General features: G+C 40.3%; 2 non-coding genes across 2 annotated transcripts; one reads left to right on the forward strand and one right to left on the reverse strand.

Annotated features, from left to right (window-relative positions):
• The first annotated feature begins 1356 nt into the window (after positions 1-1356).
• TRNAL-UAG (transfer RNA leucine (anticodon UAG)) lies at positions 1357-1438 on the forward strand. Its single transcript has one exon. It is a non-coding gene; the product is annotated as a tRNA-Leu (tRNA).
• A 15768-nt stretch (positions 1439-17206) lies between these two features.
• TRNAK-UUU (transfer RNA lysine (anticodon UUU)) lies at positions 17207-17279 on the reverse strand. The gene has a single exon. It is a non-coding gene; the product is annotated as a tRNA-Lys (tRNA).
• Positions 17280-26343: the final 9064 nt, after the last annotated feature.

Below are 26343 nucleotides of genomic sequence, written 5' to 3' on the forward strand. Positions count from 1 at the left end.
TTAAATTTTCTTTTAAGACATCTTTTCATTTATTCATTTATAATTATAGCATTTTCTATGAAACAAGCATCAAAATTGATGAGCTGTTTAAAGCAAAAATGGTAAAAGTCAATACTTTGTTGTAGAAGATCAATAGAATTTTACACTGAGTGTTGAAACAACTAAGCTCACTGACTCATTTTCTTTGTTGTAGAATACAGAGTATATTCTTTTTGTAGAAAATTAGTTATATAGTAAAAATTTTATTACCCCACATCCACTAAAATTTTCATAATGCTGTTCATCTCATTCTGCTAAAACGACATAGGCCACTTTTGTGTTCATTTATATTATAGTCGTATTTAAAAATACATGGGTAGCTAAGACACACACACGTATATATACAGGTATACACATAACTCACAGGCCCGTGGGAATGCCTGAGTAAGCAGAAGGAAGGGGCATCACGGATTATCTGGGTTTAATGCCCGCACATGCCTTAATCCGGCCTGAACAGAGCCCATTTCGCACTTCTGACCTCCAGAACTGTAAGATAATAAATTTGTGTGTGTTTTTAAGCCATTACATTTGTGGTAATTTGATACAGTACTAATAAGTAACTAATCCAGAGTTTGGTATTAGGTTGTGCTGTAGTTAGCCTATTGAAAAGCTGTCTTGTTACCAAAGGAGACAGATAAAGCTCTAAAGAAAAAAATTATAGTTTGTCCAGGTCCGTTTATAACCATATCCCACGAAGTAGAAGAGATGGAAAACCCAGGTACTCTTTCTAAGGCTCGAACATCGGGACCTTCAGATTGAGCCGGACGCTTTGCCTACCTCACTACGAAGGAACTTAGGTGAACAACCTCAGCAAGGCTCTTGGTTCGAAGGATCTCAGTGAAATTTCTGAAGCATTAGGTTTTTACATCTTATACACCTCCATGCCCCCAAAAGAATTAATGCTACATCATATATAAGTTTGCTGTTGCTCTGAGTTTGTCACAATAACCTTGATCAAAGATATTTCAGAATTTTACCCTGGAATAAATAAATTATACAACACAGTGAAGTTTTCCGCTCCGCTTTAAGCATCACTTCTGCTGAGTGACATCCAGGAAGTTACTTATTGTTGTGCCTCATATTCTCCAACAGGCAAATGGAGATCATAGTAAAAGTACCTATCTCCTGAGGCAATTAGGAGGATTGAATGACAGTAAATGTAAGGAAAGTGCATGGCGCATAATAAATGCCTAATAAATTTTAGTTGTTATTTATCAGTGTCTTGGACAACTAGCATGGAGACCTGTTTTAGGAATAGTGTGGGGAAACATTCTTGTTTCTTTACAAATAACAGATTCAAATACTGTCAAAGCAAGTGGTAGCGTGGCCGAGCGGTCTAAGGCTCTGGATTTAGGCTCCAGTCTCTGCGGGGACGTGGGTTCGAATCCCACCGCTGCCAATTCTATTTTAAATTGAATCTAAGAATTCGGCAGTTTAAATTGGGACAATTGCTTCGGGGCTGCTAACTTAACAGGTCAGAGCGCTGATGGCGCAGTGGTTAAAGCAGTCGACTATTAACCTAAAGCTTAGCAGTTCCGCAATATACCAGCAGCCGGGTAGTGTTTCTGGTTTTAAGGAGTGATAAGGAAAGTCAGACTATTGTCATTCCTGTCTATTCTTTGTATCTAAGAGCACCACTTTGTGCCCAAGGGGCAATTTTTTATGTTTTTAAAATGTTTATACTGAAAAAACATGACTTTCACATATTTGGAAACCCTAGTGACGTAGTGGTTGAGTGCTACAGCTGCTAACCGAAATGTCAGCAGTTCGAATCCACCAGGCGCTCCTTGGAAACTATGTGGCAGTTCTGCTCTGTCCTATAGGGTCGCTGTGAGTCGGAATCAACTCCACAGCAACGGGGTTTTGTTTTAATTGCACGGTGGTTAAGGTGATCGACTGCTCACGGAAAGGGTGGTGGTTTGAAACCACCAATAGCTCCGCGGCAGAAAGATGTGGCAGTCGGCTTCCGTAGATTTACAGCCTTGGAAACCCTATGGGGTCGCTGTGAGTCGGAATCGACTCCACAGCAGTGGATTTTTTTGGTTTTTATGCATGCCCCTGGCTGTCCTAGGGTTTAACTGCTCCCTATTCCTTGAAGGAAACCCTGGTGGTGTAGTTGTCAAGTGCTACCCTTGCTAACCAAAGGTCTGGTAGTTCAAATCCACCCGGTGCCCCTTGGAAACTGTATGGAACAGTTCTAGGGTCTCTATGAGACGGAATCAACTCCACGCCAGTGGGCTTGGGTTTTGTTGTTGTTGTTGTTATTGTTGTTGTTATCCCTGGGAGTTGTCCCGGTGGCGCAGTGATTAAAAGATAAGTAAAACCTCTGCAGCTTCAATCCATCAGCCGCTCTCTAGAAACCCTACCGGACAGTTGGATATTGGTTTTTCCAGGGGTCACTAAAAAAAAAAAAAAAAATTTTTTTTTTTTTTTGGTAGACTTAAATAGTTAACACTTGCTTGCTGCTAACTGAAAGACTGGAGGTTCCAGTCACCCAGAGGCGCCTGGTGATCTACTTGCAAAAAACTGATTTGAGGATACCTGGTTTTCCCTAAGAAAGTATGTCCAAATATGGATTCCCTTTGCTTTATGGAGACTTTTTATCTCTTATGGTTTTTGCCGGCCGCCTGTAAGTTTCCTTGAGACAATATCTGGGCTCCATACCAAATACAGCGAGGTTGTGAAGAGCAAGAGGAAAACGATGTCTGCAGGGAGAATCCGTGCTTGGCCCAATGGGAGATGATTGTCCAAAGCTGTGTTTCACTGCTTGGGCGACGCTGCGCACACGTAAGGAGTCAAGGTAATGAGAATCAAAGAGAAGGAAAGCTTATGCACTCAGTTTTGCCCTGAAATAATTTAGACATCAGCACATCCCGAGGTAGCCCAGCGGGGAGCCTCACTAGGAATTGTGGTTTAGTTGGTCAAAAACAAAAACAAAAAACTGTCCGCTGGGCCCTTTCAAACTCCGCCCCCCGCCCCCCGCCCCCCGCCCCCCGCCCCCGCCCCCCACACATCCTTCTTTCCCTGTCTTTAATTATAGTACAAAAAGGGAGCTTAAGGTGCAGGCGTTTGTTTTAGGCAATTGAAGAGATTCTCTTAGCACCTGGTTCTTGTTTTCTCCCCTTTATTGTCTTCCTTCTGCTGTTGCAGTCACCTTAAGGGATATAGAAGCTCATAGCATAGAAATGGAAGAGCATTCAAAGAAGTTGGTTTGGTTATGTTTTTGCTGTGGATGTGTGCAGGAATTGAATGCAAAATATTAGAAATGAATTTGTGTTCCTTCAAGATGGGGTTTAAATAGTGTTGGAGCAGAGAAAAAGTGTGGAGAATTGAAGCCAGGGCCTCATGCATGCAAAGCATGTTCTCTACCACTGAACTGTGTAAGCCCCACTCCTGAAGTGCTGCTGGCTAATTTTTTTCTAGACCTAAGTGTTATTTCCTGAGATTCACACTCCTTGAGCTTTGCAGTAGTGTTGCTTGGTGTTAAGAGGCATCAGCAGCTGCTTTAGCAAGAGGCGCACAGGAACTAGTGGAGGATGCTAATTTTTATAGGGCTTGAAAGTGAAGGCAGAAGATTGGAAACACGTGTCAGATAAATACCCACAAGAGGTTTCCATGGTGGCTTCTTTATAACCTTGAGTTGTTAAAAGTCTTTGACTTCAAGACTGGAGAAACCCTGAGAGTATAGCTCCCGGACACCCTTTCAGCTCAGTAATGAAGTCACTCCTGAAGTTCAGCCAAAGATTGGACAGGCTTGTAAAACAAGAGGAGACAAAAGGGCACACCAGCTCTGGGGCAAGGACTAGAAGGCAGGAGGGAACAGGAAAGCTAGTAATAGGGAGCCCAACATTGAGAAGGGAGAGTGTTGACATGTCGTGGGGATGTTCACTAATGTCATAAAACAATGTGTGTGCTAACTGTTTAATGAGAAACTACTTTGTTCTATGAATCTTCATCTAAAGCACAATAAAAAAAAAAAGAAAGAAAGAAAAAGACCAAAAAAGTCTCTGTCTTCTATTACAGGTGACAAAGAATCAAGTCCCCATTTCCAGCTCCTCTGATTTCCTCTATAGTTGTCTTAACCTGAGGCACAAAGCTAAAGAAATTAATCTTTTGGCTGCCTAAAAGTCTTCATTATATTTGCTTTTTTGCTCAATCAGAATGTACGTGCCAGATTTGATGGAGGAAAGCAGTGACAGAAGAAAACCCGATAGTGATGCATTCTGCATTTCATTATAAGGGCGTTTCCTCTTCTACTGGACATGCCAGGTAACTCAGGGGCCCTACGAACAGTCCAGAAGAGGAATTCATAAGGCATGAATGAAACGGTAGCTTCAGGATTTAGAGAAAGATGAATTATAAGAAGGTAGAAGAAAAATAGACAAGATTTGAAAGGCAGAAACAAAAGTGAGTGAAGCACTTATTCATTTTAAATCATTTCCAAAAGGAAGGAAGTACATGTCTTAGGCTGGGTTCTCTACAGAAGCAAAACCAGTGAAGCATATAAATATATATAGAGAGAGTGAGTGAGCCTTAATGACGTGGTTGGAGTCAAACTTTCAGGACCTTCATTTGCTGATGTGGCACTACTCAAAATGGGAAGAAACAGCTACAAACATCCATTAATAATTGGAAAGTGGAGTGTACAAAATATTTATCTAGGAAAATTGGAAATCATCAAAGATGAAATGGAACACATAAAGATTGATAACTTAGGCATTAGAGCTGAAATGGACTGGTAATTGGTCATTTTGAATTGGACGATCATGCTCTACTATGCCAGGAATGACAACTTGAAGAGGAATGGCATTGCATTCATTGTCAAAAAGAATATTTCAAGATCTATCCTGAAGTACAACAGTATCTATGATAGGATAATATCCATATGCCTACAAGGAAGACCAGTTAATATGACTATTATTCAAATTTACAAACACACCAACAACTAAGGCCAAAGATGAAGAAACGGAAGATTTTTACCAACTTCTGCACCCTGAAATTGATCGAACATGCAATCAGTATGCACTGATAATTACTAGTGACTGGAAAGGGAAAGTTGGAAACAAAGAAGAAGGATCGGTGGTTGGAAAATATGGCCTTGGTGAGAGAAAGGATGCCGGAGATCGCTCGTGATTGAATTTTGCAAGACCAATGACTTCTTCATGGCAAATACCTGTTTTTCAATAATGTAAATGGCAACTATACATGTGGACCTCACCAGATGGAATACACAGGAATCAAATTGACTACATCTGTGGAAAGAGATGATGGAAAAGCTCAATATCATCAGTCAGAAGAAGGCCAGGGGCCGACTGTGGATCAGACCATCAATTACTCATATGCAAGTTCAAGTTGAAACTGGAGAAAATTAGAACAAGACCAAGAGAGCCAAAGTATGACCTTGAGTATATCCCACATGAATTTAGAGACCATCTCAAGAATAGATTAAACACATTGAACACTAATGGCCAAAGGCCAGACGAGTTGTGGAATGACATCAAGGACATTATACATGAAGAAAGAATGAGGGCATTAAAAATAGGAGAGAAAGAAAAGACTTAAATGGATGTCAGAAGAGACTCTGAAACTTGCCCTTGAACACTGAGTAGCTAAAGCAAAAAGAAAAAATGATGAAGTAAAAAAGCCAGATGGAAGATTTCACAGAGTGGCTCAAGAAGACAAAGTGAAGTATTATGATAACATGTGCAAAGACCTGGGAATAGAAAACCAAAAGGAAAGAACATGCTCAGCATTTCCCAAGCTGAAAGAACTGAAGAAAAATTCCAGCCTCAAGTTGCAGTACTGAAGCATTCCACAGGGAAAGTATTAAATGATGCAGAAAACATCAAAAGAAGATGGAAGGAATACACAGTCACTATACCAAGAAGGATTGGTCAATGTCCAACCATTTCAGCAGGTACCATATGATCAGGAACTGATGGTACTGAAGGAAGAAGTTCAAGCTGCAATGAAGGCACTGGTGAAAAACAAGGCTCTAGGAATTGACAGAATACAATGGAGATGTTTCAAAAAATGCACGCACTGGAAGTGCTCACTCGTCTATGACAAGAAATTTGAGAGACAGCTAGCTGGCCAACTGACTGGAAGAGATCCATATTTATGCCTATTCCCAAGAAAGTTGATCCAACCTAATTCATAAAGTATCCAATAGTATCATTATTATCACATGCCACAAAATTTTGCTGAATACCATTCAAAAGCAGCTGCAACGGTATATTGACAGGGAACTGCCAGAATTCAAGCCAGATTTAGAAGAGGATGTGGAACCAGGGATATCATTGCTGATGTCAGATGGATTCTGGCTGAAAGCAGAGAACACCAGAAAGATGTTTACCTGTGTTTTATTGACTATGCAAAGGCATTTGACTGTACAGATCATAACAAATTATGGATGACATTACAGAGAATGGGAATTCCAGAACACTTAACTGTGCTTATGAGGAATCTGTACATGGATCAAGATGTAGTCATTCGAAGAGAACAAGGGGATACTGCATGATTTAAAGTCAGGGAAGGTGTGCATCAAGGTTGTTTTCTTTCACCATACTTTTTCAATCTGTATGCTGAGCAAATAATCTGAGAAGCTGGACTATATGAAGAAGAATGGGGCATCAGGATTGGAGGAAGACTCATTACCAACCTGCGATATGCTGATGACACAAGCTTGCTTGCTGAAAGTGAAGAGGACTTGAAGCACTTATTGGTGAAGATCAAAGACCACAGCCTTTAGTATGAATTACACCTCAACATAAAGAAAACAAAATGCTCACAACTGGTCCAATAAGCAACATCGTGATAAACAGAAAAGATTGAGGTTGTCGAGGATTTCTTTTTACTGGTATCCACAATCAACACGCACGGAAGCCTCAGTCAAGAAAGCACAAGACGAACTGCATTGGGCAAATCTGCTGCTAAAGACCTCTTTCAAGTGTTGAAAATCAAAGATGTCACTTTAAGAACTAAAATGTGCCTGACCCAAGCCTTGGCATTTTCGATCACCTCATATGCATGCGGAAAGCTGGACAATGAATAAGGAAGGCCAAAGAAGAATCAATGCCTTTGAATTGTAGTGTTGGTGAAGATTATTGATTATTATATGCCAAAAGAACGAACAAATCTGTCTTGAGAAAAGTACAACCAGAATACTCCTTGAAGCAAGGATGTTGACACTACGTCTCACATACTTTGGACATATTATCAGGAGGGATGATCAGTCCCTGGAGAAGGACATCATGCTTGTTAAAGTAGAAGGTCATGGAAAAAGAGGAAGACCTTCAATGAGGTAGATTGGCACAGTGGCTGCAACAATGGGCTCAAGCATAGCAACAATTGTTGAGGATGGTGCGGGACCAGACAGTGTTTACTTCTCTTGTGCAAAGGGTAACTATGAGTCTGAAGAAACTGGATGGCACCTAACAACAACAACAACAACAGACAGAAATTTATATCAAGGAAACAGCTCAGGTGATTGTAGAGGCTGGAAGGTCCCAAGTCCATAAATGAGGATAGGGCTTCTCCTGATTCATGTAGCCGCAGGGGCTGGAGAACCGTAGATCAGCAGGTTGAAGAACAAGACTCTTGCTCACAGGCTGTGAAGATGGATGAATTCCAAGATCAGTAGGCAAGACCACAAGGCTTCTCCTGATTCATGTAGCTGCACGAGCTGGCAGGTAAGCTGCTAGCTCAAGTTCTAAGAACCAGAGTTCAGACAAACAAGAGGCAGCTGCAGGAAAAATTGGGGTTAAGGGAGCATGGGAGGAAGCCTGGAAGAGGAAGAAGATAAACCTACATGGAATTCAAGATCTATTTTAACACACTTGTGAGATTGTTACACAGTGAACTCAGGGTAGTACTCTGGTCTCCAGCCTTGGATTTGTGAATGATCAGTAAGCATAGGCATGTGGAGGGTGGAAAAATGTACTTGGAGATTTGGGGATTAGAAATTTATTGTGATATTTGTGGAAAACAAATTAGCTTTCTCCAAGACTCTTCCAGAATCCTGAGATTTATCATGATTAAAACTTAGTTCTTTGAACTGCATATGAAGGTTAAGAGAAAATTCATTTACTGGTACCAGAGTTCGAGAGCCTGTTAGCTTTTTGTCATCCTGGTTTGCACATATATGAGACTTTGCAACTACTCATAAAAATAACATTGAGTCTTCTTTGAAATTGGCAGAACACAATTTGTCTGTCAGACTTGTTTCAGTTGGCTCATGGAAGTTATACAGTAAGAACAAAAAACAGTGTGTGGTAGATTTCACTTAAGGAGGAAACTAGAGTGTCACACACAAAACGGATGGGGATGTGCATATGTTTGTGTGTGTGTGTGTATATGATTGTGTGTGTGTGTATATGTGTGTAAATGCTGGGTGGTATCTTGGCTGTTTGATGCTGTAAAAGTAATACATGTAATGCCAAGTGTCCACCATTGCAGAATCATTCAGAATAGTTTCACTGTCCTAAAAATGCCCCGTGTTCCACCTATTTATCCCTCCCAACCTCCCCTGAATTGCTGGCAGCCACTGATCTTTTTCCTGTCTATAATTTTGCCTTTTCTAGAATGTCCTTTATATGAAATCATACAATATGTAGCTTTTTCAGACTAGCTTATTTTTCTGGGTCTTTTGCTTAGCAATATGCAGTTAAGGTTGCAACCCTGGGGGTATAACGGTTAAGTGCTACAGCTGCTAACCAAGGGGTTGGCAGTTCAAATCCGCCAGGTGCTCCTTTGAAACTCTATTGGGTAGTTCTACTCTGTCCTATAGGGTCACTATGAGTCGGAATCGACTTGACGGCAGTAGGTTTGGTTTGGTTTGGTTTGGTTTTATGGCTTTTCATAGCTTGAAAGCTCACTTCTTTTTGTTGCTAAATTATACTCCATTGTATGGATGTGCCACAGCTTGTTTATTCACCAATTGAAGGACGTCTTGATTGTTTCCCATTTTTGGCAATTAATCAGGCAAGTGTCTATAAATATTTGTGTGCAGGTTTTTGGTGGAATAAGTTTTTATTTTATTTAAGTAAATTAAGTAAATACCTAGGAGCACAATGGCATATGTTTCTGTATGCTTATGTTTATGTATGGGTTGTACTTTGGTTCTTATGGACTTGTTCCGATTTTCTTCAACTTCATCTTGAACTTGCAAATGAGCAACTGAACATCCATTGCACAGTTGGCCCCTGGCCTTGTTCTGACTGATGATATTGAGCTTTTCCATCATCTCTTTCCAAAGATGTAGTCGATTTGATTCCTGTACATTCCATCTGGTGAGGTCCACATGTATAGTCACTGTTTATGTTTTTGAAAAAAGGTATTTGCCATGAAGAAGTCATTGGTCTTGCAAAATTCTATCATGCAGTCTCTGGCATCATTTCTATCACCAAGGTCATATTTTCCAACAATCAATCCTTCTTCGTTCCCAACTTTCACATTCCAATTGCTAGTAATTATCAATGCATCCTAATTGCATGTTTGATCAATTTCAGACTGGAAAAGTTGATAAAAATCCTCAATTTCTTCATCTCTTGCCTTAGCGGTTGGTGCATAAATTTGAATAATAGTCATATTAACTGGTTTTCTTTTTTCCTTATAGGCATACGGATATTATCATATCACTGACAGCATTGTGCTTCAGGATAGATCTTGAAAGGTTCTTTTTGATGATGAACACAATCTCGTTCCTCTTCAAGTTGTCATTCCTGGCATAGTAGACCATATGATTGTCTGATTCAAAATGGCCAATATCAGTCTATTTCAGCTCACTAATGTCTAGGATACTAATGTTTATGCATTCCATTTCATTTTTGACATTTTCCAATCTTCCTAAATTCATACTTTGTACATTCCATATTCTGATTATTAATGGATGTTTGCAGTTGTTTCTTCTCATTTTGAATAGTGCTACATCAGCAAATATAGGTCCTGATAGCTTGATTCCATTTACTTCATTAAGGTGGCCTCTACTTTGAAATTTTTGACAATTTCAATCTTTTCTCCATTTATCATGATGTTGCTTATCGATCCACTTGTGAGGATTTTTGTTTTCTTTATGTTGAGGGGTAATCTGTACTGTAGACTGTGGTCTTTGATCTTCATCAGTATGTGCCTCAAGTCTTCTTCACATTCAGCAAGCAAGGTTGTGTCATCTGCATATCACAGGTTGTTAATGAGTTTTCCTCCCCTCCTGATGCTGTATTTTTCTTCATATAGTCCAGCTTCTTGGGTTATTTGCTCAACATACAGATTGAATAAATATGCTGAGAGATACAACCCTGGTGCACATCTTTTCTCACTTTAAACCACGCAGTGTCCCCTCCTTCTGTTGGAACTACTGCCTCTTGATCTATGTACAGGTTCCTCATGGACACAATTAAGTGTTCTGGAATTACAGTTCTTCGCAATATTATTCATAATTTGTTAGGATCCACACAGTTGAATGCCTTTGCATAGTCAATAAAACACAAGTGAACATCTTTCCTGTCCTCTCTGCTTTCAGCCAGGATCCATTGGACATCAGCATTGAAATCCCTCTTCCACATCCTCTTCTGAATCCAGCTTGAGTATCTGGCAGTTTCCTGTCAATGTACTGCTGCAACAGCTTTTCTATGATCTTCAGAAAAAAATTTTCTTGTATGCAATATTAATGATATTGTTTGATAATTTGTAAATTCTGTTGGATCATCTTTCTTTGGGATGTGCATACATATGGATTTCTTCTAGACTGCTGGCCAGATAGCTGTCTTCTCAAATTTCTTGGCATAGAAAAGTGAGCACTTCCAGCGCTGCATCTCTGTGCTGAAACATTTCAATTGGTATTCCGTCAATGCCTGAAGCCTTGTTTGTCACCAATGCTTTCAGTGCATTTTGCACTGCTTCCTTTGTTATCATTAATTCTTGATCATATGCTACTGTCTTTAATGATGGAACATCGACCAATGATTTTTGGTACAGTGACTGTGTATTCCTTCTAGCTTATTTTGATGCTTCCTGTGTATTTTGCCCATAGAATCCTTCAATATTGCAACTTGAGGCTTGAATTTTTTCTTCAGCTCTTTCAGCTTGAGAAATGCCAAGTGTGTTCTTTCCTTCTGGTTTTGCAACTCTAGGTCTTTGCACATGTCATAATACTTTATTTTGTCTTCTCCTGCTGCCCTTTGAAACCTTCTGTTCGGCTCTTTTACTTCATTATTTCTTCCTTTCGCTTTAGCTACTGTATGTTCAACAGTAAGTTTCAGAGTCTCTTCTGACATCCATTCTGGTCATTTCTTTCTTTCCTGTCTTTTTAATGCCCTCTTCCTTTCTTCATGTATGATGTCCTTGATGTCATTCCAAAACAAGTCTGGTCTTCAGCCATTAGTGTTCAATGTGTGAAATCTATTCTTGAGATGGTCTCTAAATTCAGGTGGGATATACTCAAGGTCATCCTTTGACTCTCCTGGACTTGTTCTAATATTCTTCAGCTTCAACTTGAATTTGCACATGAGCAATTGTTGGTCTGTTCCGCCGTTGGCCCCTCGCCTTGTTCTGACTGATGTTATTGAGCTTTTCCATCATCTCTTTCCACAGATGTCGTCTAGGTGGTTCCTGTATATTCTGTCTGGTGAGGTCCATGTGAATAATCACCGTTTACGTTGCTGAAAAACATGTATTTGCAAGGAAGAAGTCATTGGTCTTGCAAACTTCTATCATGTGACCTCTGGCATCATTTCTATCACCAAGGCCATATTTTCCACTTTCTGATCCTTCTTTGTCTCCAACTTTTGAATTCCAAGCACCAGTAATTATCATTGTATCCTGATTTATCAATTTCAGACTGCAAAAGTTGGTAAAAATCTTCAATTTCTTTATCTTTGGCCTTAGTGGTTGGTGTGTAACTTTGAATAATAATCATATTAAGTGGTCTTCCTTGTAGGCATATGGATATTATCCTATCACTGACAGCATTTTGCTCAGGATAGACCTTGAAATGTTCTTTTGATAATGAATTCAACACCACTGACGGCAGTGGGTTTGGCTCTTGAATTTGTCACTCCTGGCATAGTAGACCACACACGTGTCTGATTCAAAATGGGCAATGCCACTCCATTTCAGCTCACTGATGCCTAGGATATTGATCTGCATGCGTTCCATTTCATTTTTGACAATTTCCAATTTTCCTACATCCATACTTTGTACATTCCACTTTCTGATTAATAATGGATCTGTGCAGCTGTTTCTTCTTATTTTGAGGTGTGCCACATCAGCAAATGACATTCCAAAAGCTTGAGTCCATTCACATCATTAAGGTCAACTCTACTTTGAGGAGATAGCTCTTCCCCAGCAACATCTGCGTACCTCCCATCTGAGAAGTTCATCGTCAGCCACTGTATCAGACAATGCTCTGCTGCTATTCACAAGGTTATCGCTGGCTAGTTTTTTTTTCAGAAGTAAACCACCAGGTGCTTCTTCCTAGAGCGTCTTAGTCTTGAAGCTCTGCTGAACCTGTCCACCACGGGTGACCCTGCTGGTATTTGAATACCGGTGACATAGCTTCCAGCATCACAGCAACACTAAAGTCCCGACAGTACGACAAACTGACAGACAGGTAAGGGATGCGTGTATAGCCCTGTTTAATCTTTGGCTGAAGGGTGAGCCTCAGGAGTGACTTCAGTGCTGAATTAAAAGATGTTTGTGGACCATACTCTCAGGTTTGCTCCAGTCTCTGTCAGACAAGTCGTTGGTAGAAGCTAGGCACCATCTAGTTGTGCTGGGCTCAGTCTGCTGGACGCTGTGGTAGTAGGGGTCCATGAGTTCTTTGGACTAATCTTTCCTTTGTGTCTATGGTTTTCTTCATTCTCCCTTCCTGCAGACGGGATGGGACCAGTAGACAAATCTTAGATGATTACCCACAAGCTTTTGAGACCCCAGACAGTGCTCACTTAAAGTAGGATCTAGAACATTTTCTTTATAAACTGTGTTATGCAAATCAAGCTAGATGTCCCCCACAACCATGAACCCCAGCCCTTAGCCCAGTAATTCAGTCCCTCAGGGAATGTGAATGAGTCTATGAGTCTTATATGACTTTGCCTTGGTCAAGTTGTGCTGACTTCCCCAGTATTGTGTACTGTCTTAACCTTGACCAAAGTTACAACTTATCTATTGTCCAGGTAGTGTTTTTCCATCCTCACCACTCTCCTTCCTTGTAACCATCAGAGAGTCTTTCTTTCTGTGTGGAAACTTTTTCATGAGGTTTTATAACAGTGGTCTCATACAATATTTGTCCTTTGTGATTGATTAATTTCACTCAGCATAGTCCTCTCCAAATTCATCCATGTTGTGAGATGTTTCACAAAGTCATCATTGTTCTTTATTGTTGCATAGTATTCCATTGTGTGTATGTAGTTGGTTTATCCATTCTTCTATTAATGGGAACTTAGGTTGTTTCCATCTTTTTGCTACTGTGAATAATGCTGCAATGAGTGTGGGTGTGCATTTGTATGTCTATCCCTGTGACAACTCTCATTTCTCTAGGATCTATTACCAGGAACGAGATTGGTGGATCATGTGGTATTTCTATTTCTAGTTTTTTAGGGAAGCACCTTATTGTTTCCAGAATGGTTGTAGCATTTTGCATTCCCACCAGCAGTGCATTAGGGTCCCAATCTTCCCGAAGCCTCTCTATCATTTGCCATTTTGGTTTTTTTTTTTTTTCTTTTCTGCCAGTAATGTCAGGTGAAATCATATCTCATTGTAGTTTTAATTCATATTTCTCTAATGGCTAGTGATCATGAGCATTTCTTTGTGTGTCTCTTAGCTGCATGAATGTATTCTTTGGTGAAGTGTCTGTTCATATCCTTCGCCTATTTTTTAATTAGTTTATTTGGCTTTTTGTTGTAGAGGTATTGGATTTTCCTGTAGACTTTAAAGACTAGACCTTTGTTGGATATGTCATAGCCCCCAAATTTTTTCCGAGTATGTAGGATCTCTTTTTACTGTTTTGGTGAAGTCTTTTGATGAACATAAGCGTTTAGTTTTTGGAGATCCCAGTTATCCAGCTTATCCCCTGGTGTTTGTATATTGTTAGTTATGGTTTGTATCCTATTTATGCCATATTTTAGGGTCCTTAGCATTGACCCTATTTTTTCTCCTGTGATCTTCATAGATTTTGCTTCTGTGTTTAGATATTTGATCCATTTTGGATTACATTTTTGTGTATGGTGTAATGTATGGATGTTGTTTCCTTTTTTTTACAGATAGACTTCCAGTTTTGCCATCATAATTTGTTAAAAAGACTGTCTTTCCCCCATTTGATGGACCTTGGTCTTTTGACAAAGATCATGTGACTGTAGGTGTATGAGTCTTGTTTTTTTTAATAAAGAGAACGTAAGTGTGCCCAGGAAGGATTTTTTTAATGTAGTGAATTATGTCAAACTTTTGTTGTTGCTATGCTTAGTGTAAAAATTGGTTTTCTACCCCAAAGTTATACAAACTTTCTTTTTTGGCATCTTCGGTAATTATATGTAGTTTTATTTTTCATTTTTTACTTTTAAATTTTGTATCTGTTTGAAATTTAGTATCACACATGATAAAACCAATATAATCTTTTGTTTTCCTAGATGGCTACCCAGTTAGCCCAACACCATTTATCCAGTGATCCACTAATTTCTATTGATTTGAGTTGCGACCTCTATCATATGTTCATTTATATAATTGTTTTTGCCCAAATCTGAAGTTTTAATTTTGCTGCGTTAACTAGATAAGTGCAGTTTTAAATAGCTATTTATTTTCCAAATTCTGGGTGGCTCCACTGGACTAAATATGATTTCAGTGGTTAACAATGGCTTGCTTACTCTAGGTTGATATCTGAATGTGTCATTTACCCAAGGCTAGTCGGAATCAACTTGATGACAGTGGATTTAGCTTTTTGTTTGGTATGTTGATATGAATGTCCCTGGGTAGACAATAAGGTTTGCGCTTGACTAGTAAGCTAAAGGTTGGTGTTTCAAACCCACACAATGGCACTGCAGAAGAAAGGCTTAGCAATCTGTTTCCATGAACATTGCAGCCAAGAAAACCCCGTGGAGCAGTTCTACTCAGTAACACATGTGGTCACCATGTGTCAAAATCAATCCACTAGAAGGCAATGGGTTTGTTATTATATTTATTGTCATTATTGTATTATAATACAAAGTGGTTGCAATACTGTGGGAAACCAGACCACTGTGTCATGCTGATGGGAATATATATTAGGCAAGATCCATCAGAATTACCATGGCACATCACATACACTGCTTCAGCAATTCCATATATAGAAAATACACCAATTTGAAATGTTAGATATGGATATTACTTATTGCAGCATTACTTGTCTGGGTGAGATATATATTATGATATACCCATACAACAGTATATTTTGCTGCCAAGCAAAGAAGGAAGAAGTTATTTCTGTATTGATCTGGAAATCACTACAACATGCAAGAAGTGAAAAAACCAACATGCAGTAGAGTGTGTTTGCAATTTCCTTATTTGTATAAAAAGTGGAGGAAATAATATCTTTGAGAGGATACCCAAGAAACTATGCTTGCTGTGCAAGAAGGAACTGGGTGACTCAGAAGAGTCAGGGATGAGACTTTTACACTTCTTTGGCTGCAGCAGGTTAGGTTTTTGGTTCATCAAGCAGAGACACTGGAAACCTAAGCTTCACCTCTTTTGCTGTGTCTTTATCATACCCAGATATCATAAAGTATAAAGACAGCCGAGGAATAAAATCTGTTAGAGAGCACAGGTCCTGCCTGCTCTCACTTCACTTAGGCGGTTTGGGTGGGGTCCCTGGGTCTTCCCTCTAGGGCCCTGCTCCCTGCCACCTCATCCCCTCAGGCATTTCAGTCAATGCGTGTCCTAGGGGTCCCGGGCCCTGCTGCCTCACTCTGACTTCCACGTACCTTCTACAGTCCCACATTGAAACTTCTGGGACGCAGAGTTGCGTTCAGGTCCACAGCCAGCCCGCTGGGCCTTCTGAGCTTCCTGGGCTGGGGTGTGGGGCGGGGGGGAGGGAATGGGGGTGGGCGGAATGCAAGGAGGCGGGGCTGGGGGTAGGCGAACGCGAGGGGGTCACCGCAGGATGCAAGGGTCAGGTTAGAGGCGAGAAGACTACTTTCTTACGGAATCAATGACTTACTGCTCTTGAAACCAGGCTTTGGGTGAGTAGAGGGCACAACGGTGGTTCGCTGGAGCCCTAAGGTTATTCACCTTAGGAGGACTATGCCTGGATCAGAGACCCCGTGTGGCCAGCCGGACCCACTTTGGCCCCTTTCTCTCAAGAGGCTCTTCACCTTTGGTTATATGCTTAGAGTCATTATAGCTCTGGAAGTTGGCATTGTGGGATTTTAAGGAAGCGACGATTTAAAGGGAGACTCTGTAGCTGAATTGGACCCTCCCAGACTTCTCCTTTCCCTTCCCTCCGCTCCAAATGACTACTTGCTGTGAGTGCGAATGAATGCTTACTTGGCTGTCTGAGTCTCTTAATGCAGTTCCTCTGTTAGAGACCCTTAGTTAGGGCAATCCAAAGAAGAATCTAAGTTACAAAAGATGAGGCGCTGTAACACCGAAGTTTGGTTTTACAATTCTTCACCTCATTTGGAAGGATCGGGCTGCCTCCACTTTAACTGACCCCATGAGTGCAGTGTAGAACTGCTACATAGTGTTTTCTAGGCTTTCACCTTTCAGGAGCAAATTACCAAGCCTGTCTTCTGAAGCACCTCCAAAACCAAAACCAAAACAAAAGCCACTGCCGTCGAGTCGATTACAGACTCATAGCGACCCTATAGGACTGAGTAGAACTGCCCCCATAGAGTTTCCAAGGAGCGCCTGGTGGATTCCAACTGCCAAAATTCTGGTTAACAGCCAGAACTCTTAACCACTACGCCACCAGGGTTTCCGAAGCACTTGTGGGTGGATTCAAACTGCCAACCTCATGGCTAGTAATTGATCGCTTAACCCTTTGCTCTTTCCCTGATCCCCTTGCTCTATTCCCATTCTTGCGGAGCAAAGAGCAGGGAGAGAAGAGACTAGAAGCCTATAGTAAATGTCGGGACAGGTTTCTCTAAGAAGAATTGGATTGTCAATAGGCTTCTAAGAGACAATAACTAGGGTAAAATGAGGATAACGCATGAACAGGGACTTGAACCCTAGACCCTCAGATTAAAAGTCTGATGCTGTACCAACTGAGCTACCCAGGCCTCTTTACCTGGCTTTTCTTGGGTATCTAATGTAGATTTTATGTAAGCCAATTGGTTATATGTTCCATGTTCTGCTTCCCAAATAGCTTCCTTGTAATTCTTCTGCTTGCCAGGGAGATTTTGTTTGAAACACATGTTATTATTGCTAGGAGAATTTCTATTGCTTTTATCTTGTCTTCTGTCTCTTTAGACTTTCAGAAACAGACATGGTCGCCTAGACAAAGCACTACTGGCTTTCAGATCACATTAGTACACCCAGAGGGCTTCAAGTCCACCTGCATCTGTTTTTCTTGAAGCAACATTCATGTTACTCTTCTTTGTATCCCTCTGCATTGTCTTGTACGTCTTTCTTGCAGCCTTGGGAGGCAGAGGAGAAAAGAGTTGAAGGAGAGAAAAATTTAAGACTGCCGAGAATATTCCATAATGCTGGGCAAGCAAAGGCGCGTGGGTTTAAACTTCTGCATCTCTATGCTTGCTTTTCTTCATGATACAACTTCTCTGCCATCTGTAAGCCACTCTTCCCTCTATTCATTTTATTTCTCCTCCTCCTTCTTTCCCGTCTCCTTTTGCTCTTCCTTCTTCAGGTCTTCATGTCCTGAATGCTGTTTGCTATTCATATCCAAAGAGAAACAATAATTCTCTGGATGAATTAGTGTACATTAGGACATACCATCCAGAATATGACCTAAGACAGTTTTTGAGTTTTGACCTAAACCTGGAGAAAATGCTGTACAAGGCATGTGGAAACAAATGGAAAGTTTTGAAGTGAAGGAAAGCTTAACTTCTCTGGGGAGGAAAGACAGGGCGGGGAATGGGAAAAGACAATTGCTTATTTCTTTGAAATAACTTGGCACTCCCAAGAAACAAAGATTGTGTGAAAACTGAGAGAATTTGTAATTACTTAACTTAAGGAATTTGTAGATTTCTCACCTTTCCTACCCTACCAATATACAATGCAGAGTTGGGTCACATAAAATCACCTAAAATTGTTTTGTGGATCAACCCACAGGGAAACTAGGCAAGGACTTTTAGCAAAATACCCTGGGGTTAGTTAGCATTTCAATGAGCAAAGCATCCCTCCAAGCTATTTTGGCTGTCTTCTATCCATTTGATGTAGCTTGGAAGTCAAGAAACTGCACCTCAGACATAGGGACCACTCTCCCAGGGAGGTTTGGGCCCCACTATCTTATCCCACCTCTGTATCAGGTGATTCTTTGACTTGTTGGCAGAGGATCAAGTTTTTAAAGGCTACGTTATGAACAGATTATAATGAAACATTTTCCTGGCATTAAAAGCAGACATTTCTGACAAAAGGAGCTCTTTTCTGAGCTTCTAGACTTTTCTCCCTGGAGCCACACAGTATTTTCTTTGGTCTGAAGATACCAACTTCTGGCAATCCTTCTTTTGTTGTTGTCATCAGCCCTTTATTGCAGAGTTGAATTCTTGGCTCATAATTCTGTACCCAAATGCATCATCATTATAAGTAACTTAAATGGGAGCAGCCTTGAAGAAATATGTCAGTTCTGGTCATCTCACAACCTCAGTTTATTAATTCTAAGTAATTGTTTTCAAATGTTTCAGAAAATATTTGATTCATTTTCTGAATGTTGTAAAAATTACCTCCAATTGCAACGTTAAAAGTTTGAAAACAGAAACCTAATGTTTCCTTCTCAGCACTTTCACTTATATGCTTGTACAGTGTCCTCATAGTATTGGCTGCAGGCTCTAATGGGTAAGGTGTCTGGCTTCAGATCTAGAGGATTAAGGGTTCAAGTCCCTTCATGGTTGTTTATTTCTTATGTTGCAACAAGTAGAAGATTCTTGAATTGACGTCCAGTGACTAATTTCTGAGGTGTTGCTGGAAAGGAGAATTGATACAGGCAAAGTATCTTCTTTCATGAATTGACAACTAACATTAAAGAGGCTTTGGAAATCTAGAATGGGCTAAGCCTCAAAAAGAAAAGGGAGCAAATATGTATGCTCACAGATGATCATCATCCTGTCCTTTCAGTTTATTACTTTTTTGTAATGCTTTTCAAGATTTCAATGGGTGTGAACTAAAACCATTCCCGTAGCCAACTCTTCAGATGAAGATTAGACTGGACTATAAAACATAAGATAATATCTGTGAAGAGTGTGCTTCTTAGTTCAAATAAATATACAAGACTTAAATGGGCAGCTCCTGTCTGGAGATGGAAAGAGAAGGCAGAAAGGGGTAGAAGCTGGTTGAATGGACAAGGGAAACCCAGGGTGGAAAGTGGGAGTGTGCTGTCACATTATAGGGATTGCAAGTAGGGTCACATAAAATATGTGTACAAGATACGGGGCCAAGATGACAGAGTAATCAGACACGTCAGGTGGTCCCTCTTACAACAAAGACCTGAAGAAACAAGTGTATCAATTATATATATGACAAACTAGGAGCCCTGAACATCAAAGGCAAAGTTAAGAAATCAGACTGAGCAGCAGGGAAAGGGGGAGGTGGTTCTGAAGCAGCAAAGAGTTGCCCAACCTGACTCGGTGGGAATAAGCACCCCTTAGTCCCAATCTCCTGGTGAGACCATGGTGGGGCTGGCAGTAGTGTTTGGGACCAGTTTCCGTAGCTACAGAGAGCCAGTGGCACAGAATCTACTCATGCCTCCAGAATCAGTGAAAAACAGCCCTCTCGGCATAAGTAATTACATCTAATTTACCACGTAGATGTAATAGCTCCCCTTTTGAAAGAACTCTCTACCATTTATCTGATCCAACTTCCCTTTGCCCTGAGCCGGCTTCAGTGACAGTTGATTTAACTGGGCCAGAGACAGGTTCTGCTGTGCAACCTGAGCCATTCCCCTGGCCTCGGAGGAGGAACAAATTAACAAACAGGAGAAAAATAATCTGCCAGCTCCCCTTAACTGGGAACTTAGGGCAGAGGTGACTCCTGTCCAGGCACAAGTGATCCACAAATTTTGAATGCCTGTCAGCACTGCATGAAACCATGTGGCCCCATTTCAGCAGCAGGCCCCTGTTGTTACATTGCAAGGGTGTATGTGCCTGAGGTCTGACTTCACCTGTTTCAGCTGTGCAGTGGAGATGTGGGTTCTTGACATTTGACACCACTCTGCCTATCAAGCAGGGTCCTCACATACCCACATCAGGGGCCCGAGGACTGGTGGCTCCACCCACACTACCCAGCCACCCACAACAGGGATCCAAAGATAAGCGGTGCCTCCCAGTCCTTACACCCAAAAGCATTTGGTGCAATGGGAAGGCTGCAGAGTCCACCCACCTCTGTGCTCTAGAGAACAGGGACACGCCTTCCCCTCAGACACTTGGTGGAAGGTTGTAAGCCCCCTTCCTTGGTCAGAGTGTGACCTCCTGCTGCAACCAGAAACCTGTGCATACACCAATCACCACAGCTCCTCTAAGACCATAGGTGAGAGCCTTCACCACGCACTTTGTGACCCACTCCCTGGACACCTGAGCTGAATCCATACATGAAAAGTGAATGGATTCCTAGGCTTATACACCTGGTAACAGCTCTAGCCATCTGGTGACAGGATATTAGAACTTCAAAGTCTCCCATAATCAAGTTAGCTCACTTGAGCAGCCTATTTGGGTATATCAAAACAAAACAAAGCAAGAAGCTAGGACACAGTAAGCAAACATAACATAAATTAATATGATAACTTACAGATGGCTCAGAGACAACAGTCGATATCAAATCACATAAAGAAGCAGACCACGATCGTTTCAACAAACTCCCAAATCAAGGAATCTTCCAGATGAAGAGGTATTCCTGGAATCACCAGAGGTAGAATACAAAAGATTAATATACAGAACTCTTCAAGAGATCACAAAGGAGATCAGACAAAATGCAGAACAAGCCAAGGAACACGCAGATAAAGCAGTTGAGGAATTTCAGAAGGTTATTCAAGACCATAATGACAAATTTAATAGGCTGCAAGAATCCATACAGAGACAGCAATCAGAAATTCAGAAGATTAACAATAAAATTTCAGAGTTAGACAACTCAAGAGAAAGTCAGAGGAGCAGAATCGAGGAGCTGGAAGTCAGAATCAGTAAGAGTGAAGTTAAAACCTTGGCACCAATATATTCGAAGAAAAAATAAGATAAAAGAATTTTTAAAAAGGAAGAAACCCTAAGAATCGTGTGGGACTCTATCAAGAGAAATAACCCATGAGTGATGGCAGTACCAGAACAGGGAGGGAAAACAGAAAACGCAGAGGGAATTGTTAAAGATCTGTTGGCAGAAAACTTCCCTGATATTGTGAAAGATGAAAAGATATCCATCCAAGATGCTCATCAAACCCCATACAAAGTAGATCCAAAAAGAAAGTCATAAAGACATATTATCATCAAACTTGCCAAAACCAAAGATAAAGAGAATTTTAAGAGTAGCTAGGGATAAACAAAAAGTCATCTACAAAGGAGATTCAATAAGATTAAGCTTGGACTACTTAGCTGAAATTGTGCAGGCAAGAAAGCAATGGGATGACATATATAAAGCCTTGAACGAAAAAAGTTGCCAGCCAAGACTCATATCCAGCAAAACTGTCTCTCAGATATGAAGGCGAAATTAGGACATTTCCAGATAAACAGAAGTTTAGGGAATTTGCAAAAACCAAACCAAAACTACAAGGAATACTAAATGGTGTCTTCTGGTTAGAAAATCAATAACATCAGATAACCACCCAAGACTAGAACACAGGACAGAAAAACCAGATTATCGACCCAGATAGGAAAATGAGAAAGATAAGTCAAGATTAAAAAAAAAAAGCTCAAAACAGGGATACAGAGACATCATTATGTAAAAGATGATGACATTAAATCAATAGAAAGAGACTAAAAAATATGGTCATAGATCTTTCATACGGAGAGGAAGTCAAAGGGAGATAAAAGTTCAGTTTAAACATAGAAACACAGGGGTAAATAATAAGGTAACCACAAAGGAGGCTAACAATCCTACACATCAAAATAAAATATAAGAAAAACATAAAGACTCAGCAAAGACAAAATCGACAACAATGGAAAAGACAATATATAAAGGAAAACTACTCAGCACAAAAAAACTAAGCGGAAAAGAGAAATGATCAACAACACAAAAAAAGACATCAAAATGACATCACTAAACTCATAAAAAAAGATCTATCCATAGTTATGCTGAATGTAAATGGACTAAATGCACCAATAAAGAGACAGAGAGTGGCAGAATGGATTACAAAAAAACATGATCCGTCTGTATACTGCCTATGAAAAACACACCTTAGACTAAAAGACACAAACTAAAACATAAAGGATGGAAAAAAAAAAATTCAAGCAAACAACAATCAAGAAAGCACAGAATTGGCAATACTTATTTCTGACAAAATAGACTTTAAAGTTAAATCCACTGCAAAGAATAAGGAAGGATACTACATAATGATTAAAGGGACAATATACCAAGAAGATACTACCGTATTAAATATTTACGCACCCAACGACAGGGCTTCAAAATACATAAAACGAACTCTGACACCACTGAAAAGAGAGATAGACAGCTCCACAATAATAGTAGGAGACTTCAACAAACCACTTTCGGTGAAGGACAGAACATCCAGAAAGAAGCTCACTAAGGACACAGAAGATCTAAAAGCCACAATCAACCAATTTGACCTCATAGATGTATACAGAACATTCCAACCAACAGCAGGCAAGTATACTGTCTTTTCTGACACACATGGAACATTCTCCAGAATAGACCACATATCAAGTTATATAGCAGGCCTGAACAGAATCCAAAACATCGAAATATTACAAAGCATCTTATCTGACCATAAAGCCATAAAACTAGAAATCAATAACAGAAAGAAACAGGGAAAAAATCGAACACATGGAAACTGAACAACACCTTGTTCAAAAACTATTAGATCATAGAAGAAATTAAGGAAGGTATAAATTCATAGAATCAAATGAGAATGAAAACACTTCCTATCAGAGTCTTGGGAACACAGTTAAAGCAGTGCTCAGAGGTCAATTTATAGCAATAAATGCACACATTCAAAAAGAAGAAAGGGCCAAAAATATGTGTATAAATTTTTGTATGAGAAATTTAACTTGAGCGTAAAGTTTCACCTAAAGCACACACACAAAAAAAAGTTTTCAGTGGGTGTTCATCTCTTTTCTTCAAGATATTGGTGAGTCTTGCTCTAATTGCAAGAAACGTCATATCAGAAGTTGTCACTATGTTCCTTTCTCTTTACTTTGTATAGATGCGTTATCTTCTCCATCAATTCCAGGCCCTTCATGGTAATTTTTCTTCTTCTTCTTCTTTTTTTTAATCTTGCCTCTTCCTATTTCGATTTACAGGAATTATAGGAGCGATCTGATTTAACTTCTGGAAACTAACCCATGATGTGATGATTCCGGTTCTTCTGCCAAAGATTGTACACAGATGCTAGATCGTGTAAGAAAATGCAGTCTGTAAAATGCAGAACATAATATGTAACTCTTTATCTTCAAAATATTTTTCCATACACTCACTTTTGAGAATCTTCCAAAACAGATTGGCTTCTGTTCTTCCCAGGACCTACATGTATTATACATACAATTTAGAGGTTTTGGATTTCCTGAATAGAACACAGGGAGCATATGTATGTTTCTTCTACTAAGTTCAACTTTAATATCTCACAAAATTCTATAATTTAAGAATTTCTACCAAAGTGCCTCCTATGAGATGTTCAAATAGTGCCGTACACAGTAGATTGGACCTTCTCACAAATAATACATAAAATGCACTTTTGAGACTTTCAAGTACAACTTGATTTAGTAAGAATGCATCCCTGCATCCCCCCTTATCTGTAATTTACAATGGTATATTTGGAATCCAGGTTTTTCTAGTCACAATATCAACCAATAACTTCAGAGATACCCCAAAACTATCCTAATTGTGCTTCACAAGACGCAGGGCCAAATTAACCACTACTCTATTGTTCTGAAAACCCTGGTGGTGTAGTGGTTAAGTGCTACGGCTTCTATCCAAAAGGTTGACAGTTCAAATCCGCCAGGCGCTCCTTGGGAACTCTATGGGGCAGTTCTTCTCTGTCCTATAGGGTCGCTATGAGTTGGAATCAACTCGACAGCACTGGGTTTGGTTTTTTGGTTTCTATTGCTCTGCCTGTACTCAAGTAACTGCATATCTTTGTGTCTGACATCTGTCTAATGGTCTCTTTCAAGGAGACCTTTGCTTCTCTTTACTTCTCTCACATTCGATTACTCTGGTGAGCTGCCTTGTGGATCAGCAGGGACGCAAATTCTGTTAGAAAAATCGAGTCTCCCAAGTTATAACGGGACTTCATGTGATTCCTGTGAAAATGGAGAAGATTCTTATTGGGCCAGAAATCAGCAGAGATACAAGTCACCTCACCTGGAGATTGCTGCATCTTAGGTCTTCTAAGAAACCTCAGGAAGACAATGGTAATCCGAATGAACTCCAGAGTCCAAGATCACTCTAGGGGCAAATCTTATCCCTTAGTTTTCCATGTGTAACTTTATTGAGCTCCAAATCTTGAAATTACAGTGAGCTCTCTTCAGGGCTCACTCTACCTCTGTCCAGAGACCCACTCCTCTACAAGCACTTGCTTTATACAAATGTACCATGGACTGCTAGGAGAATGAACAAATCTGTCTTGGAAGAAGTACAGCCAGAATGCTCCTTAGAAAGAAGGATGGAGAGACTTCATCTTATGAACTTTGGACATGTTATCAGGAGAGATCAGTCTTGATAACAGAAGGACATCATGCCTGGTAAAGAGGAAGGCCCTTGACAAGATGTATTGGCTCAGTAGCTGCAACAATGGCCTCAAACATAAAGATTGTGAGGATGGCATAGGACCCGCAAGTGTTTCCTTCTATTGTGCGTGGGTCACTGAGTCAGAAATGACTTAACTGTACCTAACAACACAAACATGTATTTGTAAGCCCATGTTTAGCTTTGTAAGAAACTGAATTTGCATTTCTACCAGAAATGAATGAAAGTTCCTGTTGCACTATATCCTTGCCAGCATGTGGTGTTATCAGTATTTAGGATTTTAGCCATTCTAATACATGTGTAATGGCATCTGTGGTAGTTAAGTCTGAATGTTAAACTGACTGGGCCATGATTCTCAGTGGTGTGGCAGTTATGAAGTAGTTTGGCAGTTGTATAATGATGTAATCACCTCTAGAATGAGACATGCTATAATGTGATCATTTCCATAATGGGATCTGCTGTGAATACCCAATCAGTTGTAAGGGAGTTTCCTTCAGGTTGTAACAAGGCTTATGGGCTTTTGCTGGCTCTGTATTCTGCAGCTGGCTCCTGTTTATCTGACCTCTGGTTCTTGGGACTTGAGCTAGCAGCTGACCTGCTAATCTTGGGTTTGCCAGTCCCTGCAGCTAGTGAGTCAGGAGACGCCTCCAGCCTGACCCACCCACGGACTTGGGACTTCCCAGTCTCTCTTTCCCCTCTCTTTCTCTATCTCTCTCTATAGGTAGATTGATAGACAGACAGACAAACAGATGGATAGATGATAATAGCTAAATGCTTCATTGGTTTTGCTTCTATAGAGACTCCAACCCAAGACAGTATCACATGGTTGTTTTAAATTGTAATTTCCTAGGGGCATATAAGATTCCCTGGGTCGTGCAAAGCACTAAGTGCTTGGCTACTGAGAGATTGGTGGTTTGGATGCATCCTGAGGTAACTTAGAAGAAAAACCTCATGACCTACAGCCATTTAAAACCCTATGAAGCACAATTCTACTCATGGGGCAACTGGATGTTGTTGTTGTTGTTTTTAATGGCACATGTCATCTGTGTATCTTCTTTGCTGAGGTATCTGTTCAGACATATTACCCACTTTTTAATTGGATTTTTTCTGTTTTTATTACTGAGTTTTAAGAGTTCTTTGTGTATCGTGGATCCACCACCACCAGCAGTTGCCATCGAGTTGATTGCAACTTATGACGACCCCATGTGCTGCAGAGAACAACTTGGACACAAGTCCTTACCAGATAAGAGTTTCCCTGATATACGTTAATGC

Source organism: Loxodonta africana, chromosome 1 (assembly GCF_030014295.1).
Source record: "Loxodonta africana isolate mLoxAfr1 chromosome 1, mLoxAfr1.hap2, whole genome shotgun sequence".
Taxonomy (NCBI): Eukaryota; Metazoa; Chordata; class Mammalia; order Proboscidea; family Elephantidae; genus Loxodonta; species Loxodonta africana.